The sequence below is a fragment of the Ambystoma mexicanum genome, chromosome 10, assembly GCF_040938575.1.
Source record: "Ambystoma mexicanum isolate Mex_15411 chromosome 10, UKY_AmexF1_1, whole genome shotgun sequence".
In the NCBI taxonomy this organism is placed as follows: Eukaryota; Metazoa; Chordata; class Amphibia; order Caudata; family Ambystomatidae; genus Ambystoma; species Ambystoma mexicanum.
This window is the reverse complement of record NC_090932.1, coordinates 994,727,954-994,741,584: the sequence shown is the minus strand read 5'-3', so window position 1 is coordinate 994,741,584 and position 13,631 is coordinate 994,727,954. Positions and strand designations below refer to the sequence as shown.

General features: G+C 41.3%; 1 long non-coding RNA gene across 1 annotated transcript in view; it reads left to right on the top strand.

Moving 5' to 3' along the window:
- Positions 1-10,072, top strand: part of LOC138491914 (uncharacterized) — a 271,832-nt gene extending 261,760 nt beyond the window's left edge. The window contains exon 4 of the long non-coding RNA XR_011276106.1: positions 9,611-10,072. This is a non-coding gene — a long non-coding RNA (uncharacterized lncRNA). The remainder of the gene's footprint in view (positions 1-9,610) is intronic.
- Positions 10,073-13,631: the final 3,559 nt, after the last annotated feature.

Below are 13,631 nucleotides of genomic sequence, written 5' to 3'. Positions count from 1 at the left end.
CCTTTACACATTACAAAACAATGTTGCACAATGAACAGCAACACAAAGAAGAAATCCAGGCCCAACTAGATGTGGACACTCCCGACAGTAGTCAACCTTCTGTAACAGGATGACGAGAACCACTTGGACAGCCACTACTAGCAAATGATGCAGAATTAGCCATGACAGGCGGAGAAAACACCCTGGGCCTCATTACGAGGAGGGCGTTAAGGGGTTAACAGCGCCGGTAAAGGTGCCTGAGCCGTTAACCCCTTACTGCCCTATTACGAGGTTCACTTGCGGGACACGCACAGGATGCCTCGTTTTACCAGACATCCTTAGCGGGTGCCGCGAGCGGCCAGCATGCTAACAACAGGCCCATCATTAACAGGCCAGTTGTTAGCATGCTCCCCATTCTTATTGAGTCCTATGGGGGCTCAAATGGGAATGGGGATGGACCGAGTCCGGGTTCCCTAAATGGGGAAATACCAGGCCCTCCAAGGTCGGAATGGTCCAGTATTTCCCCATTCAGGGAATGCGGACCCGAGTTTGGGGTAGCCATGCCCTTATTAAGGGCATGGCTACCTCCAAACTCATAATTTGGCCCCATGTGTCAGTATGAACAATATACAGAAGACTTTGCTGTACTGAAATTCACAACTGAACAATGAGCAGCGTAGCATTTTCCAAGAAGTAACAAAACAAATTGAACATGGTGTGCAACATGAAAATAAAAACTGTACCTGCCAAGACTACAAATCTATACTGCTATATGTCAGTGGTCAAGCTGGTTCAGGCAAAACATTCTTAATCAAAATCATCAGCAAGTTCCTCCAACAATTGACAAACAACAAACTGTCAGCTGTTGTAACTGCCCCCACAGGTTTAGCTGCCTACAACATAGGCAGTGTCACTTTACACCAATTACTACTCCTTCCAGTAGAACACCAAAACAAATGAGACTATTACAAACTTTCTACAGAAGCTGCAATGGAACTATGCAGAGTTTTCAAACACATAAAAATGCTACTAATAGATGAGGTGAGCATGGTCCCCAACCTAATGTTGGCTTTGACTCACCTGAGATTACAAGAGGTCCTCGAAACAGACTACGAAGAGCTCTTTGGAGGAAAACACATTATTGTTTTCAGAGATCTTCAATTAACTCCAGTGAAAGGTGAACCTATTTTTAAAACCTTCGGGCACAAACTGTGCCGTAAAACTCTTGGCAGCATAGGAAATGTCAACCTTTGGCAACATTTCCATTACAGAGAATTAACTGAAAACATGCGCCACTCTGCAGACCTCACATACGCCAACATTTTAAAAGTATTAGAGTTGATGCACTATCTCAAGAAGCACAATCGATATTAAAAACCAGGCACATCCATGCACTCTATGGCTATAACTCATGTGCTACTGATGTCTTGGAACAATTAGCACACAAAAATGTCAATTGTATGTCCTTGATGCCACCTCTTTCAAGCTGTTCAAAATTCTATGAAACAATGTTGAAAAAAGAAATGCAACCAATAATTGCTCCACAGACAAACTGGACGTACATGGTATGACACTACCCATGTGTCAACGAGCCACAACAAGACTAAATACCTTAGAATACTCTATCTAGAAAACAGCTGGTTTGGAGAAAATATTAAAATTATCTTTAAACTGTAGAGTCTTGCTTGAACCTAACCTTGACGTGGAGCAAGTACTAGTTAATGGAGCACTTGGTACAGTTGTTGGCTTTCAAACATACCCACATGACAACAACATTCAGTTTGTTAATATTCTCTTTGACAAACTATAAGAAGTTAAACAGATAGGACGCTCAACAGCCTGCTTCCTCCTTTTCAGTAGCACAGTCTTTAAAGAAGGCATGAGCTATGTAGCACTATCACGCTTACGTACACTTGACGGACTATTTCTAATATACTTTGATGCAAGTGAAGTAAATGCTGATATTCCTTGCATTCTAGAATACAATAGACTGTGTTCACTCTACACCCACCATCTAAAAACCTATCCTGTTCCGCAAAAAGCAAAACGTTTTAAAAGAAAACTACTTCAGACTGAAACTATACAGGATCTCACTGCAATTCCTCCAAAGAAAATAAAAGAAACTAATACTTCATCAAGTACCAAAACCAAAGAAGAATCTACTACTCAAAGTAACTCAATTACTTCTTCAAAGAAGCAACACACACTCCAAACAAATGACTTCGACAAAGAACTGTCAGGTCCATTCAAATTTTCAAATACAACTGGTGTAAATTGCTATGCAAATTTAGCAATACATATTCTATTCCAATTGCCGCTAATTATTTACAACATTTACTTACACAGTACAGGCCAATTGTGTTTGCAAATGTTAGTCCTTCATAGAAATGCAACCAGCAATCCTGACAACACTTACAATGTTTCTGGAATAAGGCAAGAATTGGACTACTGTGCTGGAATGGTCAAATTCACTATAAACTAACAAGAAGTTCCACAAGAATTTCTAATGTACTTACTACAAGTACTGAAAAACAAAAACATACCTATACATGAAATCTTCCAGATTTCATACATGTGGAAACATACATGCACTCTCTGTAGCCATGTGGCACAGGAACAAGTCCCTAATGAACGCTTTGTGTATGTAACCATACCTAACTGTGAATCCATTTCATTTCATCAACTTGTACGAAATGCAAACCATGGCAGATTATGTACTATCTGCAATTCAGATAATCGCTTCACCTTAAAATACAGACACATAGTACATACGTAATAGTAATGCTTTTACGTTACAATGCAGATGCTACCAAAAACAACTGCAAGCTGACTGGATTCACAAATGGTTAAGTATCACTTGCTAAGAAAACCTTCAAAACAATAGGAATATTCTACCATGCAGGAGCCACAACCAATGCAGGTCAGTACACTGCATACATAAAAAAGAAATGTGGATGGTTTGAATATAATGATACTACCATTACTCTAAAAACGAAAATGTATAGCTAATCTGTGCATAAACATTAACAAAACTTCAATTTCAAAACTATGAACAGTTAGAATACGCCAACAGGTATCTTACTGCCCCAAGATTCTGCAACAAGCAAACATATAAATGAATACCTCTAAAATGTAACAAGAAATAAACAGTTAGAATACACCAACAGGTACCTAACTGCCACATAATTCTGCAACAAGCAAACCGATAAATAACTACCACTAAAATCAAACAAAAAATATACAGTTAGAATACGCCAACAGGTACCTAACTGCCCCAAAAACCTGCAACAAGCCAACCGATAGAAGAATAGCAAGAAACAAGAAATACACAGTTAGAATATGCCAACAGGTATCTAACTGCCCCTAAAATCTACAACAAGCTAACAGATAGGTGAATACCACTAAAATGATAAAAGAAATAAATATAATACACCAACTACTATCTAATTGCAACAATACTACCACCACTTCCAAATCAAAACCATACACCTATTCAATTCCTCCTACTGAAAAAAAAGAAAGAAGAAAGAAATATATTGGACCACAACATAAAAAGTTTTTTTTTTTTTTTAATACAGCATGGATTTATTTCCCACAAACCCAATGATTTAATGAACAAACACAAATTGCACAGTACACTGGTTTGAACTATAGTACTTCTAAAGTACTAACTGTGAGGGTCGAAAATATACAGAAATGTCTATTATGCAATGCAATAACTCATTATGAATTACCTACACTAACATATGATCTTTTCTTTTATCACAGAGAGTGAAATAGAATGTCTGCTCCAATTACCCATGTCATGAAAAAAACTGCACCCAACCACAAAAAGTCAAACAGTAAGTATATAATAAATGGACTCACAAATACTGCAGCAAGGCTATGTCGTCAACCATTTCAGTCCACAGATCAACTTCAGGAGTACAGAGAGGCAGGATCAAAATCACATGCACCACCACCCTGAGAGGCCAAGCTTCCTTGGCCATCCGTGAGAAGGCCACCTAGTATTTTTTTCCCCTTGAATTATGGGACTTATAGTGTTTATCCCCAGATTCAAAATTAAGGAAAACTACAAGCCCCAACATTCCAAAAAAAAGCAGTGACTGTCCTTTTCAGACATGGCCATGGGAAACTTGAGATCTCTGTACTTTTGGAGAGAAGTGAGTTTTGGAAATCAAGCCAAAATGTTAGTTATGCCACCATGATATAGTAAACTTCATGTAACTAGTGTGTTTGGGATTGGTCTTCCGTCAGCAATTGTAATGTGTCAGTGACTTGACACTTCCACTTTGAACTTAGATGGAAAAACAAGAGTGTCCTAATCTCTCTTGCCAAAATATATAACAATTTATTTGTCAATTGTCATTCTTTAAATATATCTCAGGTACAGTCTCACTGATATCAGCTTAAACAATATGTAATTGGTCAGACTGCTCATTGCGTTAAGAGCTTACTGTTTTTGTATGTGTTCCACCTGCAGATCACACGTTTGGATCCTGGTAGTGGAGTTTAGCAAAATGCATAGCCTTACACAGGCATAAGAAGGCCTTCCAGTCCTGTCTTTGCTTAGAATTCCGAAACATGTCGTTTTCCTACATTTGAAATGGAAAAGAAAACTACAATCCCGGAATTCAAAGTGAAAAACATGACTAGATGGCCTTCTCATGCATGGACATGAAAAATTTGAGAGAGCTTGTAATAGTATTACCCATTTTAATGGTACTCACTAATGGCTCTGTGGTCATAAGACCCTTAGATACATGCAGGCTAATCTCCCTCCACCCCTGAAATTACAGAATCATATCTTAGGTGGAGCGAGGTGTCAGCCCTTGAATAAGGGCATAAAACATATGGATTTTGTTTGCACATTTCCAGGAAATTAGGATATAAAAAGCACCATTTGAGCCTATTTTCCGAAATGTTCTTCGGGGTACCCCATTCCACACCTCCAACCCACCTGGGAATGTTTGGGCTCACACACTATGTTGACACGATCAGTGGAATTTAGGCATGGTACATAAACCCCACCTGTTTCCTCAGCCATCTACATTATTACTAGCAGCCGATCAGCGGCACACACTGAGGCAGAAAATAGAAGTCTGCTCTGGCCTGGCCACAACAATGTCCCCCAATATGTGCAGGCATCCTAGTGTTATATGAAGCTGAAGCAACTTATGTCCAAGCAAGCTTTATTCACAGCATGCATATACCTCACATGGCAGGTTCTCTAGTCCAAACAGTTCACCTCCTCAACATTCCACACCCACGTCGTAGGAACACTAGATATATCTATGCCATAAAGAATATGTTTAGTTAACAGTTGTAAAATATCAGGACATGTTCTAGCCCACAATGCACCACCCTGAACTACATGAAAAGCATTACTCTTGCACAGCTAAACGGATTGCAGTATTCGCAACATCGACTTAATTATCCCTTGTCTCACTCATATTCCAACGTAAAAGGGGAAGTGAATGATATACGGGCTTTATTGTGGAACTGGCTGGGGATTGGCCTTTGCTTGAGTGTTGAATATGCTTATACACAATTGCTTTTATCATTCCAGCCCCCAGGTCTTTGGACATGTAGATATGGAGTCTCCACCTTCCACAATATTTTCACCTACAGTAAGAGGGGCACACTGATCTTGACTATTATGTTGGTTGGGGAGTGATTGAGTGGTGGATGTAAAGTTTGGGTCATTGGAGTAAGAAGCAAACACATTGGGCTTGCGCATTTTAGTTGTTTGACCGGGGACCATATTGCCTAGACACTGCCATGCATGTGTATGTTTATTTCAAAGAAAGGTTCTGGAGACTCTATGAACAAAACTGGTTTCCGAACTGTGATGAGACAGTTGTATACACAGCGATGGATGCCATTCTGATGGACAAACCCAGCTTTTTTGGTGACAAGAAACAGAAGTGTAAATATATGGCTCCAGTCTGTTCTATAGACTGCCCTCCTTCTCTCCGTCTATCACTGCCCTGCACATCTTTTTTGACAGAGTACAGGTGTGAATAATAAACTGAAGGGAAACTTCCAGATTGGAAAATATTTCCACCAAGAATTAACAGAGTAACTTCAGACTGATTGCACCCATTGGTAAGAGGTCCTGTTCGATTGTCTATCCCTTGAAAGATGCGTTCCCCTCTGTACTCTCCTGCATATAAATAAAGGAATGAGATGTGGGAGGAACAGCAACTGAGAATGGCCTCCTTACTGCATCTCCCCTGCCTGCACATCCAATGGGGATACGTGTTGCCATTTAGGGCAATAATCCTTAGTCCGGAAACAAGGTATGCTTTGATCGGAATCATCAGAAGCAGGTTAGAGCCCTCTTTGAGCCAATTACAGGTGTATATGTGGCACATACCAAGCCAAATTGTTCTTTAAAGCTCCCTGACTTCATAGTAGTGTGTTTCAGTTATGCTACTCTTTTAAACAACACATTACCACACCATATATAGGCTAATGGCAAGCATATGACCACGGTTTGTCTACTTGATTCTCAGCTAGTCATATTTCCTTTTCGTTAACCTCCTAGTCTGTATGGGAGACGTATTGGAAGCACATTTTCAGATAAGGACAATGTTTATTTTTAATAGCTAGCCATGTTTTTAAAAGATCACCAAACCAGAACCATGCTCGGCTAGACAGCGTAAAGGCGTGGTGTTTCGAACGAGTCACATTAGTAGTGCCTGTGTCTCAATTTGAAACGCGCATGTAATGTGTGGTTAAAATTACCAACTTGTATGGTGTTAAATTTAGTGACTTTTAGAAGGATGATTGGTGAGTGTTAGGCAGAATTATCTGCGATAACCTTTGGGAACACCACACACAATTAAGTATACAAGTGACAGTACAATTTTACCTTTGGTACAAGCCTGTACTACACAGTTATAGTGGTAGCAGTAGCAGAGCAGCCAGACTTATCTCAAGAGTAAGTGAGCAGTATCAAATAGTTACACAAAGGACAGCAATTACTATGATTCAGGCAAACACTCACTCAAGGTTTTCAAGTAAAAGAATATACATTTATTTCACGCTTCAGTTGTTTAACAATACACTATTATTAGCAGTCTAAAAATCACACTCTTAATACACCACACCACTTCCCTTAAATTTCAGATAAGTTAAGCTCACAAAATGAAGTGGGAGCAAAATGGCACTCCAGCAATTTAAAACGGAGGGATAGAAAAGTCTTAGGGGAAAGTCAATGGGTCAAACGTCTTTTGCTCAAGATCACACAGATCATTCTAGTTGGCGGTAAAGTTTGTGGCATGGTTTCCGGACGAGGTTGGTTGACACAAATGTTAGTTGAAAGAGAAGAGATGGACAAGCCCTCGGATTGGAGAAAGGTTTCAAACACTTTCATCGCGGTTAAACGAAACGGAGAACCAGATTTGCACAGTACCTTAAAACGGACAGGGAGCTGTAGCTGAGGTGGACTTCCTGGTAGTTCCTGCAGTCTAACGTTTCCTGAAGTGACTGTCGGACTGATCAGAAGTAGGAAGAGTGGAGGGTCTTGCACTACACAGGGAAGAAACCAGCAGCAGAGCAAAGCAACAAATAAAAGGTGCACTCCTTAAAACCCAAGCAGGGTCCGACCTTCCTAGCTATCCGGTCCACTGTAGCTCTGTACAGCGAATTCGACCAGAGGAGGGGTCCTGGCTTGCAGTTTGGGTAAACTGGTTTGTCCCACCAGCTCAAGGGAAGAAGTTTCCTGGAGGATCTTCTCTTTCATCGGATTCTGAAGATTCGGACCTGCAGCAGGGCTTCACCGGGCGTTTCAGTCGTTGTAGGGGTCCTCTTCTTCCAGTTCCTCATTGGTTCTTTCGTTCCAGTGGTGACTCTGCCTTTCCAGTCCCAGAGACCTGCTTTTTATGCAGTTTTCCCCCATTCATACAACCTGGCTAGCAATCACACAGCAGGGTGGCTGTCCTGTCAAGGACAGCCCTCTCAGCCAATTAAACAGGAGTGCGACTTGGGTTACCAAGGAAACCCATGGCAGGGGTCTGAAGATCCCTCCCTCACATCCTGCCTACCTAGACTTTCAGGCGCCTTAAGGAGGGCTTCTGTGTAGAAGTCCACGTAAAGACAGCGAAAAAAGGAATCATCCCCGGTTTGGCACGAAGAGAAAAACACTAGAAAGACTTTAACATAAAGAAATGGCGAATAAACCCAACCGGAGCCAAAATAAAATATATTTGGTCAAGCGGGTTTATGTTCGAGGCTGATAAAATAGCCTAAAACAAAACCACGTTTATATAAGATAATCACGGTAGAAAAGTTAGAGTCGATACCACTGCCACCAGCCAAGTCTTAATGTAAAGGGAGCAAAACAATGCTCCAAGAAGCACAGACAAAAAGGGATAAGAGTTAACCCTTTCCAATACTCCATGTAAAATGGGGTATACTGGGTCTGTGTTTTAAAGTGACTAAAGTAAAGTTAATAGCAACTTTACCCTTTTCTGGGGGACCGTAGTCAGCCCCAGAAAATGGAGTCCGTGGGAAATCTCAAAGACAATCCTGTGTCACTGCACTGAAGGTGCTGTGTAACACACATAAAAATATGAGGCCATGGAGCAGGTGAGGCTCCAGTGCTCCAGATCACACAAAAAGTGAAAATACACACAGCAAAACACATGTAAGAGTGGGAAAATGGTTCATACTCTTAGCAGGTGAAAAAAATAATCCTAGAAATCTAGCAAAGCTGCTGAGAGACTCATTAGGTAAGGGAAATGAGCCATTTATGAGAATTCTCCCTACCAATGAGCCAGGCCTTACTGGATTGGAAGAGATACCTGAAGGATGTAAACAGATTTCAGACTCAGACAGTCATGTTTAATGTCCTGAGCTATTTTACCAGCAACGCGCTTCACTAGCACTGGTGGGTGACATGCACTTCATTGCGCTTTCCCCATACCTTTCAAAACAAACTGAAGCAATGCTTCCTTTTGTTAACCAATTATTATGCACTAGAATTGGACTTAATTTAAAGACTTGCGCTTTTATTGGTGGCGCTTGTCTGCAGGCAATCGGACTCAACTACCAATCACCCAATTTAGCAGAAATAATGTTCACAAAAGGCTAGAGCCATGAAAATGTCTGCGAGTGTACTTTGCCACTGCTTGATATGTTTGAGAGAAAAATATTATCAATCGGCTGGATGTTATCATGCATCGAATTGTATAGATACATACATTGCGGAACTGGTGGACTGGAAATCACCAGTGCCAGTGTTTTTTAGTCCACCTTTCTTTATTGGAGTCTTGAAAAAGAAGTTCAGAACATGATATCTTTAAGCATCAGCATTTAAACTCCAGGCTCAGGCCAAGAAACAGCACTTTTGTTGCTTCATCAATTCTCTTCATTTCCAGAAAATGGTCTAATAATTTCACCAATGGTTACAGGGGCAATTCTGAACGTTGTATTGCTGCAATGCTCTGCCACATTTGACAAAGTCATGAATTTACTGTCTAATAAATCTATTGGCAGTTTCATATGTTTGTGTGCACAAAAGGTGGTTGGGTTCAACAATGTGACAACACGCAAAGCATATATTCATACACTGCCAGTTGCCATCTGTATTTCACTTTGATTATTCTTGACTCTCTCTTTCCAGGCTCGGCATCATTACAAGTTTTTGCAGCAATGTTAAACAGTGGTGCTCACCGGATTTGCGCCATTTTTGCAGCACCAAAATATTCTGAGTTTGACCTTGAAGTGGAGGATATTTCTCCAGAAACTTGATAGAGGTAAATCATCCTCCACCGTAAATCCACAAATCATGGCAGAGTCCCTGCTCACTGCAATTCCATCACAAACCCCACTAAGACGTATCGTTTCCAAAAACTGACTTTTACACCACCGTTCCACCACTCATAATGGCACGTAAACCCATGGGTCTGAGTGGCGGTAATTGTAAATGAGTTTGGTGGTTATTCAGCAGATTTAACACCAAATTAGCGCCAAACTCATAATGAGGCCCTGATGTTAGATGTTTGTTTTGCTGATCTCTACAAGAAGGAAACCCGAGGAATTAACTATTCAATCCAAACAAAAATTGCAGGAAATACCATGTGACATTTGAAGCCGTTTGTTTCTACTCATGCACTGTATCAAATATGAACGACGTTATAAGAAATATACATAAAGGCGCTGTTTGGAAAAAAAAAAAAACGTTTAAATGCAACACATTGAAAAATCCTAAATGTTGCACTAGGAGAAATACTGCCATATTTGTCAAAAAATGTATTCATGTATTCATGTGAAAGGTAAATATGCCATAAGGGAAATTGCTTCTCATGCTTTGGGAAAGGTAATCATCAGTGGAGATTAAGTCCTGTCACAAAGGACATTCATTTTATTACACAGTTTGCCAAATGTTTGTGTTTTACATATTTTGGACATAGTCAACGTTTCATATTTCTCTGGTGTGCTCTTGCCTCCTTTCAAAGTGTGTCGTACATCTTTTGCCCAAAATCTCAAGATTATTGGTGCATGTGTTGGTTTACTATGGGCCTCATTACACGGTAGGCGGTAACCATGGTGCTATTAGCGCCATGGTTGCCGCCGGAACCGTACCGAATCCGCCTTGGTGGATGGCGGAATTACCGCCCTACTCCAAGGTGAGCGGGGGCGGTAATTCCCCAATCCCCATTTACCCTTCCCCATTCCCATTTTTGCCCCATAGGGCATAATGGGAATGGGGAAGGTGCTAATTACGGTACCGCAAATTGCGGTACCGTAATTAGCTCTGAGGTCCCTTTGCGGGTCCCGTCCTTAACGCCTGGAAAAACCAGGCGTTAAGGGAGGACCCGCAAAGGGACCTCGTAGTAAGGCGGTAAGGGTTTACCGGTACCGGTGCCCTTACCGGTACCGGTAAACCCTTACCGCCTACCGTGTAATGAGGCCCAATGTGTTTTGGAAATCAGTGTTACTGAACACAGATTACTAAATTATCCCTTATAAGGAAACTATGCAGACTGCACATGGATTGAAAACTAAATAAAGGAGGGAGGAAGGAGATGAAATCTTCTGACACATTGCAAAATCATCAACTAGGAAAGCTCGGATCACATCACAGGTTTACATGGTGATGCTTAAAGGTAGCATGTTCTGAACTTCTTTTTCAAGACTCTAATAAAGAAAGGTGAACCAAAACATTCTGACACTGGTGATTTCCAGTAGATCAGTAACACAACATATGTATCTAAAATATTAAATGCATGATGATAATGAACCTATTCATAACATTTGGCTCAGAAACACATCAGCTCGTTTCAAAGCAGAGGGAAAGTAAACGTGCAGACATTTTAATGACTCTAGCCTTCTGTGAACATTATTTCTACAACGCTGGACGGTTGAGTCTGATTGTCTTCAGACAAGCACCAGCACTAAAAGGGCAGCTCTTTAAATAAACGTCCCCTGCCTATTCCAATCCTCGGCCATAATCCATGGTTAACAAAAGGACACATTGCTTCAGTTTGTATTGAAAGTTATGGGGAATTGCGCAGTGTATTGTATGTCACCCTCCTGTGCTAGTAAAGTGTGTAGCTGGTAAAATAGCTCAGGCCATTAAACATTGCTGTCTTGAGTCTGAAATCGGTGTAGATCCTTCAGGCATCTCTTCCAATCCAGGAATGCCTGCCTCACCAAACACTCTTATTAGAGTCACTAAATGGTGACTCATTCGAAACACAGCACCTTTACGCACTCTAGCCGAGCACTCTAGCAGGTTCTGGGTTTTCAGTCTCTCGAGGGTGACTGACTCCCGTCCCTGTGTGCAATTTGCATTAAACTTGTGTCTTCTTGCACACCTGAGTCTCACTGCTGTTCCTGAAATCACTAAGGATCTACAAAGTTGTCATAAAAAAATTGCACAATTAACACTGCACATAACCAAGACATGAGCTTTGCCATGAATAGCAACCATCTGAATAAAGACATGTTTCACGATTGTCCTTTGACCTTAGTGTACTCCAAAGTGCAGCAGGCCATCTGAGAAAACTGCCGCAGCAGTCATTATTTTTGTCCTTGCCACCACCCCACGTACTTGAAACCACTCTCCCTGCATTCCGTTCTATAACGTGGGCCTGTTAATCATTTTCAAAGTGTCTCCATATTACACTATGTGACCAAATTTAGCGAGAAAGACGAAGTGCTGAAATTATGTGCAGGGAGGTTCACCCCCAACAAAAATGTTGAAACTATCAGCCTGATTCATGGATTATTTGCGTGAAAAACGCAAATTTGCGCGCCTTTCTGCCCGAAAATCCCAAACATGCAAATCTGTGTTTTTCACGCAAATAATTCCATGAATCAGGCTGTAGGTGTCTAAATGGTTTTTAAAGCACGTGTGTCCCTTTATAAACATTAATAAAAACAGTAAAACAATTAAAAAGCACATATGAGATTTTTTGTAAGTGGGATAACATGCTGGATGCTTCATAATAAATTATATCCTTCAAATGGGTTTGGATGAGGAGAGAAGGAAGGAAGAACGTGGTGTGGATCGGAGAGGGTAGAAGATGCAGAAAACCAGGGTTTGCCACACACCGGGCCCATGATACAGATGACCACAGGGACTTCTCTAGAGTTCCCAGTAGGCCAGTCCCCCATTGATAACCACATCCAAACACTTGTCAACATTTGTGATCGTTCCACTTTGTTTTGTTTATTGGGGTCAGTAATATGTGGGAAGTGGGATGAGAAGACAAAGTGATGGAGCGGGCATGCGTGAGGTGGGCAGCTTAGTTAGACAAAACAATGGCTGAAAACCTGGCCAAACCGTGGCAGGAGGACGAGAGCCAAGGGGTGTGGAAGGGCATGGATAGGACGTGGTAATAAAGGAGTAGGGGAAATGATGAAGCGAAGCTCTGCAAGAGCACACATTTAACACTCAGATATGTGCATGCAGGCTCACACACATACTCATGAATGCACTCCACTCATTCACATGCATACTTTGTAGGTTGTGCGGGTGGGTCTGTTAGATTTGTGCTGTGATATTGTATTGGAAAGGTATTCAGGAGCTGACAGTGAGATGCATTTTGTGTGTCAATGAGAGAGATTTGAAGACAATTCGACCGTGGACAGGCAGCCAGTGGGCTTTGCGTCCCTCTGCAGGTATATGGGTGTTTTTGGGGCTATTGAGTGCTGCTCTTAGGGCATTGTTTTGGATCACCTGACATTTTTATAGGTTACATTTGTTTGTGCATTGCAATAGTCTAATCTGGATAAGAGCTCTGGCTAGCGTGATACTGCCTGATGATAAAAAGGGTCTACAGGCGTTGATAAGCTCGGATATGTAAGCTGCCGCCGAAGCTGTGGCGTTGACTTGTCGGGTTAGTGAGAGGGCAGAGTCCAGGTAAATGCCCAAGGTTTTAACTTCCTTAAAGACTTTGATGGAAATGCTGTCAATTGTGAAAGAATTAAAGGAGTCGTCTAGTTTGTTTAGTTGGTGTTGAGATCCTATGATGGGTAATTTGGTCTTTTCATCGTTGATGCAGAGGCTGTGTTGGGCCATCCATGCCTGGATCATTTGGTAAATTTCGTTTAGGGATTTGGTGTCTTGGACATGAGAACCTGTTATAGGTATGAGTATTTGGGTGTCATCCGCGTAGTTGGTGTAGGAGACACCC